Raw genomic sequence first — 13597 nt, forward strand, 5'->3', positions numbered from 1 at the left:
AATCAGAGGTACCCGCTGCGGAGTTGTGGAGGTAGCCAGAAGATGGGCAGAGGAGGGAAGAGTGGGCAAGGTAGCCAAGGAATAAGAGGAGGGGACAGCCGGAGAAGAAAGGAAGTTGATGAGGCGAGGGAAACGCCTATCGAAGACGAGGAGATTGGCCTGGGGACCTTGGACCATGACAGTGCCATTTAGGTAGACGTTAAGGATGACTCTGGAGGAGTCAAAAGAAGCCATGAGGACTTCCCAGTGAGTGGCACCATTTATGGGAGAGGAGGAGACAGGACAGAGCACAGAGATCATATGGGGGGTCCATAGATCCGGCGAAGGAACAACAAAGAGGATGTCAGTGAGGGTCTGTCTGGAAGAAGCGCTGGCATAGGTACCAGCAATAGGGAGACCAGGGTTGGAGGCCAATATATCCTTTTTAAACTTCTTTCCAGACTTGGTGAGAAGGGAAGGATAGTTGATAGAGAAGCAGTTGGAATAGATGGGAGAAACAGACAGTGCCATGAGTATGAAGAGAGGAGGCAGGGGGAGGAGTAAGCAAGTGCAGCGGTATGGAACAGTCACTGGGGTAGCAGGATTACAATCAATGGGCAAAGTTAAATGGAAAATACACCCAAGTTTGACTTTCAAGTTAAATGCAAAATACACCCAAGTTTGACTTTCAAGTTAAATGCAAAATTACACCCAAGTTTGTCTTTCAAGTTAAATGCAAAATACACCCAAGTATGACTTTCAGACATGACTACAATTTGAGAACATAACAAGGAGAGCTGAAGAAGTACCAGCAGAGTAGGTAGTACAAAGGAAGTCAGAAAGGAGGGACTAACCACGGGAGAATGTGTTGTAAGAGTCATGGTAGTCCAATAGTCAATGGGTAGCAGCCTCAGGGAGGGTTTGACTGTGGCAGAAATATCATGTTGCAGCCTGTAAAGCAGACAGGGAAGCTGACAGGAGCCTTTGTGTGGGCCTGGGTGCACTGGGCAGGCTCTCGCCTCCTGGTTGCTGCTATTGGTCTATGGCAACCTCTGCAACCAATGGGAGGGGGAGACCAGTGGAGCTTAGGCAAAGGGAAAATGAGCAGCCATCTTGGAGGCAGGAAAGAAACAAAGGGCCCCAATGAGGGAGAGGCAGGAATAGAGTGAAAACCAGGGTTTTTGGAAGAAATGAGCCAGACAAGGGCTCTCCAGGTTGTTAGCACTTTGCCAGCAAGGTATTTTTCGAATTTAGAGCACAAAATGCTGAGCGTGCCGCATCAGGCGCAAAACACACCAAAAATGGAGCGCTTACCCATTGAGAGGTGCTGGTTGTGCTGGAGTTCGTTGTAAAGCAGCAGGAGGTCTACAAAAGGACCTCCTGCTGGTCCTCATACAGGGACCAGAGGTTTTTCTTTCCCAACTATACTAGATGTGGCCTGTTGTGCCAACCTCAAGGCTCAGTAATACAATTTTGCATTTGAAATCCTCAGCTCACCCATAGCCTCATCTTTGTGGAGTGCTTCCCATTTAATTTTTACCTTGCTACCCTACCCCATGTAGGTGAGCAAGAGCCAAGATAGACTTTTAAAGTACATAGGAAGGGCTGGCAAAGGGGAGCATGCTAAACCAGTAAAACATGTGTGGAGGTGCATCGTAAAGAGGGAGATTGTGCACATCAAGGAGAGACGAAGAGTGCCCCTATATCCCCATCTCCTATTCACTGGCATCCTATAATGCCAAACTGTTCTGCATTTTCCCTTTTAAATAAGTTATGACAGGGATACATTTTACTGTGGGGACAGCAAAGAGACAGAATAAGCATGCTTGAGTCCCAAGAGTCAGAACCTAATTTTTACATCAGTTAATTTTGGCCCCTAAAATGTGCACCAAATTCATCTGTAAGATTGGGGGTGTGTGGCAGATGAGATTTGGGGAGGGCACATATGAGCAAGAAATTGTATGCGTGTAACAGGAGTTTACTCAGCTGGATACCACTAATGAGGCTATGCCTTCTGAAGCGGCAGAACAGAAGGTTTTGTTTGCAAAAAGGTGGCGGACACCAAGCCTTCCAGCCTCACTCTCGTTTCAAGGCACAGGGGGCTAAGAATGAACTTACTGTCCATAAGGCTGTGGTTGAGGTACTTTATAGAGCGTGTATCCGGTTAGTGAAGATATTGTCAAAGACCAAGAATGCGTTGTGCTGGTCAGGTGGGACATGACTGTTTTCAGTGTGCATTTGTAAAATCCTTGTGAGAAGCGGTCTGGGCCTGGAGCATTTCCGTTATGCATGGATGAAACTGCTGCTGCTGGCGCTGCTTCCTAGATGGGGCCTATCATGTTGCAAGCCAATACCTTCAAAAGCTTTGGGATGGGAATTGCCTGAAAGAAGCAGTCGTATAGAGCCACAAGCTTGGCATAGTGCATAGAAAAGGGAAGTCATGAGGATAAAAGGATGTAAAAGGTTTGCAGGCGCCCACTTGACCTGTCGCAACTCAGCCATCATTATGATGTGACAATATTGAATAGTCTGGGTACTCCCTATTTTGCCAGTTTTTTTATGGATGACTCACCTTATTACGTTTCTTTTTTTGAAAACTTTAACAATCACCACCCTTGTGCAGGTCGCTTTCGCAGTGTTGCAGGGTGTTTCTTCGCTAGCCCTGATATTGTTATTCAGAGCCTTGAATGATGACATAGTGTTATCAAGCGTTGAGATGCTGGGCTTTGTGGTGAACAAGTGGGGATTACATTTTTATCTTGAGAAAGATCAAGCCAAGTAAATTGGTTTCCGTCGGATCATGTCAAGAGCACGGTCTGCAAAAGTCCCTATAAGGATCTATGCAGCAAGTAAATAACAAAACTACAGATTTCAGTGAAAGTGTGCATTTGTAAAAAGGGATGGTTCCTAAATAGTGTAGTCCCTTGTAGATGGGACAATGAGCCTTCAGGCATCCAACATAGAACATTCCCCAAGCATCATCTTGAATGCTCTCATGGCTGATGACATAATTTGATGGGGGATCCCAGATCTATCCAGATTGGAATCCAAGACCTCATTCCAATCCCCAGTTAGAATCATATGGAAGAGTTGGTCCTCTGCGCTGGGGCCATATGCAGACATTATCTGCATTTCTTGTCCAGCCAGCGATCCCACCACAACAATCCAAAGGCCCCTGGGGTTCTTAAATACTGTGCTTTCCTGAAATGGGACGAACTATGAATTAAAATCATCACATCATTCTTTTTTTCTTGTGGCTGGTTGATGAAAGGCCTGCTCCTTCTAGCATTTTGCCAGTCTCTCTGAGCCAGCATGATTCAGGTGAGTATCTTGCAGGAGGGCAAGGCCAGAACTAGCATTACGACAACAGCAAAATATCCGAGTTCTCTTAATTGGATTGTTGATATCGTTAACGTTCCATGTTAGAATCTGAATGAGTATCTGGAATGTGGATGTAACCACTATGAATTGACCAATGTAGGAGTAGCAGAAGGTGTGGGAATTACATCCATGGCATATCACCCCTATACAACTATAGCTTCCCTGCTGGTTTCTGTTTAGAGAATATGTGAAAATATTTTTGAAAGCTTCAAATCTGTGTTTTTTCCTTGCCACCAGATGAGGATCCACTCTGGGTTCCCCGTTCGTGCAGAATGGAGTAAGGTGACATCAATGAACAAGTTACTTACCAACTCGTAACTTTCTTTCGATTGGATGTTCCTCCAACGTATTCCACATCTCTGACATGTAATGTCCACAGCTGTGCACTTCGGAAACTTTTTCGGCATAGGGTGTCCTGTGTCGATGGCGTCGGGTCGATGTCCCTCGAAGGCCTCCATCGAGGGCGACATCACCGGATGTTATAAATAGGACGCACGGCGCCAGTAGCCTCAGTTTATGTTTTTCCCCCCATAACGTGTGGCACCAATCCCATGCCTGCTTGACTGCACATAGCCTTGCGGAAACATAAGCTGCAATCGCATAGGAAATTCTCCAGAGGGACAGGCTGGGAGGGCGATGTAGAATACGTTGGGGGAACATCCAATCGAAAGAACGTTACCAGTTGGTAAGTAACTTCGAATGGATTGTGTCCTCCAACGTATTCCACATCTTTGACAGACTCCCAAAGTAGTACCATAAAATGGAGGAGGGAAAATAATTTAGAGTGCCCAATCAGATGGCAGAATAAAGAACCGCCTTCCCAAAGGCCATGTCTTGACCATGGATGGAATCCAGGGAATAATGTTTAACAAAGGTGTGGATAGAAGCCCATGTGGCTGCATCACAAATATTCCCAATAGGAACCTCCCGTTTTAGGGCTGTGGAAGTAGCCACGCCCCTAGTGGAATGAGCTTGCAACTCTTCAGGAGGGTCCCTACCGCCAATCGGTAGCATTCAGTAATGGTGAGGATGATCCACCTGGACAAGGTCTGCTTGGTAACAGCCTGGCCCAATCAGTGTCCAGCATATCCCACTAAGTTGATTGTCCACTCTGACCCTGGCCATCCTAGAAATATAAAAGCTCAGAGCTCTCCTAGGATCCAACCTATGGAATCGCTCTTCTTCCTTACCAGGATGAGGAGGAGGATAGAAAGAAGGAAGAACTGCCTTCTGACTCAAATGAAATTCAGACATTATTTTAGGTAGAAAGGAGGGACGTACTCTCAGTACAACCCTGTCCTTGTGGAACACAGTAAAGGGCGGCTTAGATGAAAGTGCCTGCAATTCACTCACTCTGCGAGCGGAAGTAACCGCAACCAAGAACACTGTCTTGAAGGACAATAATCTCAAAGGACAAGAGTGCAAAGGTTCAAACGGAGCACCCATCAGAAATTTCAAAACCAAATTCAAATCCCAAACTGGCACCTGGAAAGGGGACGGCGGGAACACATTAGTCAGTCCTTTAAGAAATTGAGAAATCAAAGGAATCTTAAAGTAAGAACATTCTTCAGATGAACGCTTAAATATAGACAGCGCCGCCAGGTACCCCTTAATGGTACCCACTTGAAGGTCCCTGTGGGTGAAAGAAAGTAAGAAAGACAAAACCATAGGAATGGAACACTGAAAAGGATCAACATTCTGTCCTCTGCACCAGTCGCAAAACCTACGCCAATGGTACAGGGATTTTGTTGCTGGCCTTCTGGTCGAAAGCAACCCCTCTATCATATCATCCGGGAGGGCCGATCCTTATATCTCAACCTTTGAGATACCAAGCCTGAAGGATGAGAGTCCTGACCTCTGGATGGAGAACCTGACCTCCTCTCACGAGAGCAGATCCTCTCGGTAGGGAAGACGGTGTGGAGGGCAGATGGACAGGTCCGGTTACCACGCTCTCCTGGCCCAATCCGGAGCAATGAGGATCATGTGGGATCCGAACCTCAGTAACCTCCGCAACACTTTAGGAATGACGGGGACTGGAGGAAACGCGTACAGCAGTGGGAATGACCAATCCACTACAAATGCGTCGCCTAAGGATCCTCTTGGAGGAAATTCCCTTGAGCAGAATCTCTTGCACTTCCGGTTGGCACTGGTGGCAAAGAGATCCACTTGTGGGGTTCCCCAAAGGGCGAAGATCTTCAGAAGGACTTCCTGAACCAACTCCCACTCCCTAGACTGCTATGCCTGCTCAGAGCTTCCGCCGTCACATTGTCATCTCTGGCCAGATGAACTGCTGAGAGCGAAATTCCCTGCTGTATGGCCCTGAACCAGAGCTGCATTGTCTCTCTGCACAACGGGAGTGACCCTACCTCACACTTTTTTGTTGAGGTAATGCACGGCCACTATGTTGTCGGTCATGATCAGGACACTCTTCCCCCACACAGACGGCAGAAAAGCCTTCAGGGCTAGCCTGATGGCCCACAGCTCTAACAGGTTGATGTGGACTTTGGACTCCGATGGAGACCAACGACCGCTGGCGGTCAAGTCGTCGGCACGAGCGCCCCATCCTGTGAGGGAAGCATTCGTCACTATAGTCACCTCTGGCCATGGTTGCCAAAACGGCTCCCCCTTCATCAAGTTCCCTTCGTTGGCCCACCACAGAAGATGCTTGGAGACCGAGAGTGTGATCTGAACGGGATCCGTCGTCCTGCCTGAGAACTGCGACCACTGCATCCTGAGGACCCATTGCAGGGATCCCATCCTCAGCCTGGCCTCTGGCACCAGAAAAATGCAGGATGCCATGAGGCCGAGCAACCTTAAGAATTCGAAAGCCGGGAGACTTTGCGCCTGTTGAAACTTGTCCACCATTTGCACAATGTGATGAGCCCTCACCTTGGGAGGCAAGCAATTCCCCAAAGACGTGTCCAACACAGCCCTGATGTACTGGAGCTGATGGGAAGGTGTCAGATCTGAGTTCTTGAAATTGAGGGAGAAGCCCAGCTTGTGGAGGGAGCGGCAGAGGAGACCGAGGTGAGCCAATGCTTGCTCGGGAGAGGGTGCACAGATCAGCGAGTCGTCCAGGTATGGGTAGACTTAAATCCCCCCTCGCCTGAGATACACTGCCACCACCACCATTAGCTTGGTGTAGACCCTCGGGGCAGAGGTCAATCTGAATGGCAGAACACGAAACTGAAAGTGCGAGTCGCCAGCTGCAAACCTCAGGTACTTTCTGTGCTTGGGATGAATCGGCACATGAAAGTAAGCATCCTGTAGGTCCAGAGACACCAACCAATCCTGAAGTTGAAGGTCCTGGAGGACTTGAGAAAGAGTGACAATCTTGAACTTGTCCTTCCTGAGAAGTTTGTTCAACCTACGCAAGTCCAGGATCGGTCTCAATCCCAGTCTTTCTTTGGGATCAAAAAATAAGGGGAATACCATCCCTTGTTTCTCTCCGCTACAGGCCCCAGTTCTATAGCGCCTTTCTCTAGCAGGGACAAGATCTCCTGCACAAGGAACGGATCCGGAAGCTTCAAAGAGAGATTCCCTGGTGGATTGCTGTGCAGCCACTCTAGGAAGGGAAGGCAGTAGCCATGGGCAATTGTATCCACAACCCACGCATCCGAAGCAATGGCTTGCCACTCTTCCAGATGCTGACACAGTCTGCCCCCAAACGGCAAACCATGGGACATGGCCTCATGACTGTTTTGGAGCGGCTGCGGCAGCGCCTGAAGGCAAAGAGGCAGCTGCCGGAGCGGCTTTGGCACCTCTATTTCCCTGACCACCATGGGTACTTTTACGCTGACCCCTTTGACTGGCGGCTCCTCTCGGTCTACCAAAGGAGGAGTAGTAACTAAAAGAACCTCCCCTCCACTGCTGTCCCCTAGGACGAAAAAGGCAGAGGTTGATGCGCTGCTGTGATTTTGCCGTAGCTTTTGAGGTCTGCAACCTCTCAAGGCTCTTGTCAGTCTTGCTGCCAAACAAATGTGCGCCATCAAAAGGGCATGTTCAAAAGACGGGCTTGCACATCCGGAGCAAAACCCGACTTCCGCAATCATGCAAATCTGCGTATAACGGTGCTCGCAGCCATGGACAGTCTAACACTGTCGGCCGTGTCCAAACCCGACTGAAGGGATTCACACATGGCATCCTTGCCATGTTGCACGAGAGCAAGGAACCCATCCCTATCTTCCCCCTCAGGAATATGCTCAACCGCAAGAGAAACAGTTCCACAGAGTGTGTGAAAATCTTGCCAAGGCACAAGTGAAGTTGGCGGACTTCAACGTCATACTCCCTGCAGAAAACACCTTTCGTGCCCAACCGTCGAAGCGTTTGTCGTCCCTATCAGGAGGGATGGTAGGGTACGCCGCCTACCTCGAGCTGGCCGTAGCCGCCTGAACCACCAAGCTCTCGGGAGTGGAGTGAGATGAAAGGTAGCTGGGGTCGCTACCGGAAGGGCAGTATTTTTTGGTCAACTATTTGTTAACAGCCGGAAGAGATTCCGGTCACTGCCAAGCAGCCGCCACCCTTTTTTGTAAAGTCAGATGGAAAGGTAACACCGGGTCAGAGGACGGACCTTGATCTAAAATGTCCGTTAGATCATTTTACACAAAAGCTTCAGGAGGACTGGACCAGCCTAGATACTCCGTGACCCTAGCCATGAGCCGCCTGTAGGACGACTCTGCATGAGCCCCAGGCTCAGGCTTGCCAAATTCCATTTCTGGAGAAGTGTCCAACACACTGGCATCATGAAGAGTTTGTCTCAACTCTTCCAATTGACTGTCTCCAGAAAAGACAGGAGCCACATCAGGCTCAACAGGGTCCATATAAAAGTCAGACCTTTCCTCCTCCTCAAATGTCATGCAGAGGGAAGTGAAAGCCCTGCCTCGGGACAGAAGAGAGTCTGGAGTCCACCACCGGCCCCACAGACTTAGAAGTAGCCTTCCTAGGAGGATCCACAGTATCAGGGATCTCCAACTGTAAATTTCGGGCAAAAAGCCCTGAAGGTGTTGAGGGCGCCGATGGCTTTGGCCTCGACTTTGATAACGGCCCTGATGCCGCACAGGGCTGGAACAAAGGCAAAGCGTCGACGTCGTTATGAGACAGACACAGCGCCAGAGTCGATGCCGACCTTGAGCCCTTACCAGGTTTCTGCGGTCTCGCTGGAGACGAGGACCGAGACCTTGAAGCACGTCTCTTGCGACTATCCTGAACCGTGTCCGTTTGGGACCTCGAAGGTTCCCGATGAGCGGTGCGTCGAGGACCCGAGCCCGAAGGCGTCTGAGCCACAGTACGAGACCGTTCCTTGCCAGCTTCATCAGAAGGCGCAGACGGAACTGTGCCCTGCGATTGGAAAATCTCTAACATCTGCTTCTTAAAGGCAAGCCACTTTCCTCGTTGTTCAATCCTCCGAGGCGGACGGGGAAAGCGACCGGTGACGGCGCTTCCTGGAATGCCGAGATGAGGAGGACGAATGACGGGAACCACTCCGGGTCCGAGACCCCTCCCGGCACGGAGAGTCGCCTATCGAATCATCGGTGGACATCCCCATGGACTTGGATTTACAGGATTTACTGGGTTTCGAACTCCTACCTACCTGAAGATTTCCCTTACGCTCCTGCAAGGCCTTAGCAGTTAATGACTGGCATTTGGAACTGTCATCAGTGTCGTGACTCTCACCCAAGCACCACAAACAAATGCGATGCAGGTCGGTAATCAACATTTTCGACTTGCAGTCCCGGCAAGTCTTGAAGCCAGACCGCGGAGTCGGAGGGGTTGAAGAGGAAGACATATTCACAAGGAATACACGAGGCGCGCAGAGTCTCCGTAGCAAACACGTTTGAGGAAAAACGGAACTGAGGCTACGGGCGCCGTGCATCCTATTTATAACATCCAGTGACGTCGCCCTCGACAGAGGCCTTCGAGGGACATCGATCCGACACCATCGACGCAGGACACCCTCTGCAGAAAAAAGCTTCCGAAGTGCACAGCTGTGGACATTATATGTCAAAGATGTGGAATATGTTGGAGGACACAATCCATTTGAAATGTAGTAACTGCTGCCCAGTTGGAACGAGAGACAAGAAGTATCACATTTTGAATTGTTATCATTCCTTTTAGGCTTTAACAAAGCAAAACTTTTTCCCAAGACTTTTTCCCAACTCTTCTTCCAGTCTATCAGCATTAATTTTGCTTTGACAGAGTAGAACGATGAAGGGCCTCTGTAGCTTACCAGGGTCTGAATAAGGTGGGAGTGACCCGCGAGCCCCATCAATCTCTGTGTGATCTCCAATGTCAAGGTGGTGTGCAGAAGACAAGATTTTCAACAGAAACATTTTTGAAGAGTGACCCTCCACCCCTTCAAGCACACCAAGTACCTTCAGGTTGTTTTGGTATTCTCTAGAGTCGAGGCAGTCTATCAGATTAGCCATTTGTTACAATAGATGCACAATAGCGTCCTTAAGGGCTTTGGCATCTTACAATTGCGAGAAAAAGGCTTCAGCTTTGTCCAGTATTTGGACTGATTATGCCATGGTCTCTGTGCAGGTCCTGCAACTCGTTATTAATGCCAATGTCTGCATTTGCACTTATGTTTCCCTATGCAGTGGGGTCTCTGTCATCCACGGTCAAGCCCATCAACCTATCTGACAATTCCTCATCCCAGGCACAGGACCTTGTGTCCTCCTCCGAGGTTGCTGTGACTTAGTAGATTGTTAAGCCATTGAGCACAAGTTCAGGGTCCAATGGGTCACCGGCCAGTGAGAGTTTGGGGGGGACCAAGTCAATGCTGTTACGCAGGTGATAGGCTCTGCGTTGGGGTGGTGTGCACTGTGACCCCACTCATCGTATTAGGGCAGTTCTTGTGTGCCATATGTTACAAGGTCAGTCACCTTACCTCATCCAGAGGGGATAGGAAACCCTCTCAACCTGTGGTGGAAGGACCTACCAGGGAGGAATCGAGAGCCAGGCCTCACAGGATGACAGTGGCAGTTGTGAGGGCCTGAACTCCTCTTCCCAAGTGCCTACTTATACATGGGCACTACTCCTCTGCATCAACCCATGACTCCTGTCATAAATGCTCGCCTGTTATTTTTTTCTATGCTAGCCCTGAAACCAATAGGGAAACAGTAGCGAGAGATCAACAAACATACAACCAAGCAGTGACTCATGCCACATGCTGTACAACGGTGTACCAGAAAAGTGAGGGATAGAAATTAATGTATTCATTTATATACAGGGAGGAACAATGCCCTTTTGAGCACAAAAGAACATACAATAGATAAGAAATCAGATTTGACGGGAAGCAGCGAGCTTGTTACAATGGGGTGACTTTGAGGGACATTCTGACCAGGTTGTGGAGGGGAGTAAATGGAACAATCACCGGGGACAATACATAAAAGGACATACATAGATTAAGGACAACCAACAATGGAAATTTTTAAGTGCAGGCAGGCAGTATGGCCAGTTGTTCTCGGGATGCGACCATGATGGGTGAAGTGCAAGAGTGGAAGCAGAGAAAGTGAGGGACAGAGGCAGTTGAGATGCTACGGAAACATGTTAGCTATAAGGCAGATGAGAGGTAGGGTAAGAGGGTAACTCAGAGGTGAGGAGGTGGGCTTTTAGTTTGGTTTTGAACAAATCCGTCTGGACTGTTTCTCAGACATCCGCGGGAAGAGAATTCCATTCAAGTGGAGCAAGAAGAGAGAAAGAGTGAAAGCAAGAGGAAAACACAGGGCTAAAGTTAGGAGGTAATTTCTGGTCAGTCACTTCCAGAGTCGAAGGATAGGTTGAAGAGTTCATCAAGGTGAGAAGCCACTAAAGGGGCAATAGGCTTAACTAGCTGAGGCGCAAGAGGGTCTGATGGGACACAACAGGGGTTTGCCTTCATCAGGAGGGATAGGACTTATTCAGTATTAGTATGACTAAAGTGGGAGATGGAGGCAGTAGATGATGATAGAGTAGGCGGAGTGTAGAATGTATTAGGAGGGAGTGTGAGGAAGGTCAGGAGAGAGTCTGTAACATTGAAATATCTGCAGCAAAGTATTCAGCTAGATCATTAGCTGTTATAGTGTAGTTGATAGTCATAGATTAAGGAGGAGTGGGGAGTGAGTTTAGGGGGTCCTGTAGCCAGTGAGGATGGTTGGAGTAAGAGTCAATGAGGGGGAGGTAGAATTCCCTTTTCGTTCTATCAAGAGAGGACTTGAGTGAGTTCAGGACACAGAGGTTGAGTTGCAGGTCCTCATGCGTGTGTGTACGCCTCCATTTGCAAAGCAGCCAATGCATGTCTGTGCTGAGAGAGCATATGAATGGGGTGACCCATGGCTGATGATGCCGAGACTTAGAGGTGAAAGTAAGCAGTGGTAAGTGAGAGTCATATAGTAGGGATTGGAAGCTGGAGAAGGCACTGTTGGTGGAAAATGCATCACGTGCGCATTAAGAGTGTTAGGCAAGATTGTGTGCAGTACCCTTTGGGAGACTACAGCAACCTTGTCCTCCTGGCAATAGGGAACCCAACCTTTGGTATAAGTCTGTACTACACAGGTTGGTAGTGTGGCTAAGCAGCCAGGCTTATCTCGAGAGAGGTCAATGTGAGCTGTAAGGTTGTAAGAGTTTCACAGTGACAGTTATTCAAATAAACACTTATACTCAAGGTTTCTTGATTAAACAATTATTAATTCATTTAACAGTCTGTTATATAAGCCTTCTTCAAAAGGGAGCAAAACATGCAACACTTATAGTATACTTCAAAACACACTCTGTTTCTCTAAATCAGATGATACCCATTGGGGATGGCACACAGACACTTCCTACACCCTCGGGTGACTTAAATAACTAGGGCACTGTGGACATTGATTTATCACGGGTACATTTAGAGCAATGCTGCGTTTGGGTGTAAAGGATTAGATAGGGGAATAAAACAAAGGTTAACAAATAATTCATAAACTGGTAAGTACTTTTTAAACCATCCAATGCAAAGTAAATTAACCATTTTAAGGAGGAAAGGCAAAAGCACAAAGTCAGAGGTAAGAAGAGTCTTTCAGGGAGCCAGGACAGCCAATGTTAGTTAAGAAAAGTCTAGGGGAGCTGAAGGTCTTCTTTGCAAGTAAGTATACGTCTTGCACAATGGTTGTAGAAAAGTTTGTAGAGATATGATTCACTTGAAGGGCCACAAGCTGGGAGGCTTGTGAAAGGCAAAGCAGCAATCAACTCTGCAATGGCAACCAAGACAAGTCTCAACTGAGAACAAGTAAAGCTACACAACAAGAGGTAAGTCCTCTTAGGTTTACAGTACCTTGGTTTAGAAGAAATGGTTCCAGCTGGCTTCTGTTCCTGAACAGCTCAGCAGATCCTGTTGTTCCTAGGCCTCAGTCGTGGGGACAAGAGGGAGAATGTCTGGGGACTCCTGCACTGCAATGGGAAGGTCGGCGGCACTTCGCGGTTTCAGCTCCTCGTGTCTATAGCAAATAGCAACACTGTGGTTCTCAGAGACCACTTCAGACTTTCCTCGCTTCTGGGGTCCAGCACTCAATTGAGGTGGCCCAGGCTTGGTCAGTCCTGCTTCAGGGAAGTCCAGAGGAACTTCCTGGAGTTTGGGTCCGACTTAAAAGCGATGCACTCGATCTGGTGTTCCGCTCCCTGGCTCTTCGGTTCCTGCAGCAGCAATGGAAGTACAGCCAGCTGCAAGAGGATGTCCAGACGAGTTCACTTTGGGGTTGATTGGTCACACCAACCCAAGAGGAGAAGTCGTCCTTGCAGGGCTTCTCTAGTCGAGGCGAATTCGGATCTTCAGCACAGCAGTAGGGCTTCACCGGGCAAACCAACGGTGCAGGAGTTGCAGCAGGCGTCTCTTCCAAGTTCTTCTTCGGATTCCTTCGTCCAGTGGTCGACTCTGCCTTCCAAGCCAAAAAGCCTAGCCTTTTATTCAGGTTTCTCCCATTAATTCCAGCCAAGCTGACAATCACACAGCAGGGTGGCTGAGTCGGCCAATCACTTCAGGGTGCATTCCTGTGACCAAGGAGATTAAGCACAGGGAGTGTCAGGCCCCTTCCTCACTTCCTGCCCCTGCCAGAAATTCTGGAGCCAGAGGGGGGCTTCACTTGTGAATCCCGCCAAAGGCAAAACGAACAAAAGGACCAAACCTGGTTTGCTGCGCAGAGTAAATCTCAAGACCTTTCCAAAAAGAAAAGACGGAAAAAGAAGACCGGGACCATTTTGACAAAATGGGCAGCCCATGGGTGTCGTA

At 48.6% G+C, this 13597-nt stretch overlaps 1 protein-coding gene across 1 annotated transcript in view; it reads right to left on the bottom strand.

Moving 5' to 3' along the window:
- ZNF646 (zinc finger protein 646) overlaps positions 1-13597 on the bottom strand; it is a 238856-nt gene that overhangs the window by 72099 nt on the left and 153160 nt on the right. The window lies entirely within an intron of this gene.

The sequence above is a fragment of the Ambystoma mexicanum genome, chromosome 3p, assembly GCF_040938575.1.
Source record: "Ambystoma mexicanum isolate Mex_15411 chromosome 3p, UKY_AmexF1_1, whole genome shotgun sequence".
NCBI classification, from domain to species: Eukaryota; Metazoa; Chordata; class Amphibia; order Caudata; family Ambystomatidae; genus Ambystoma; species Ambystoma mexicanum.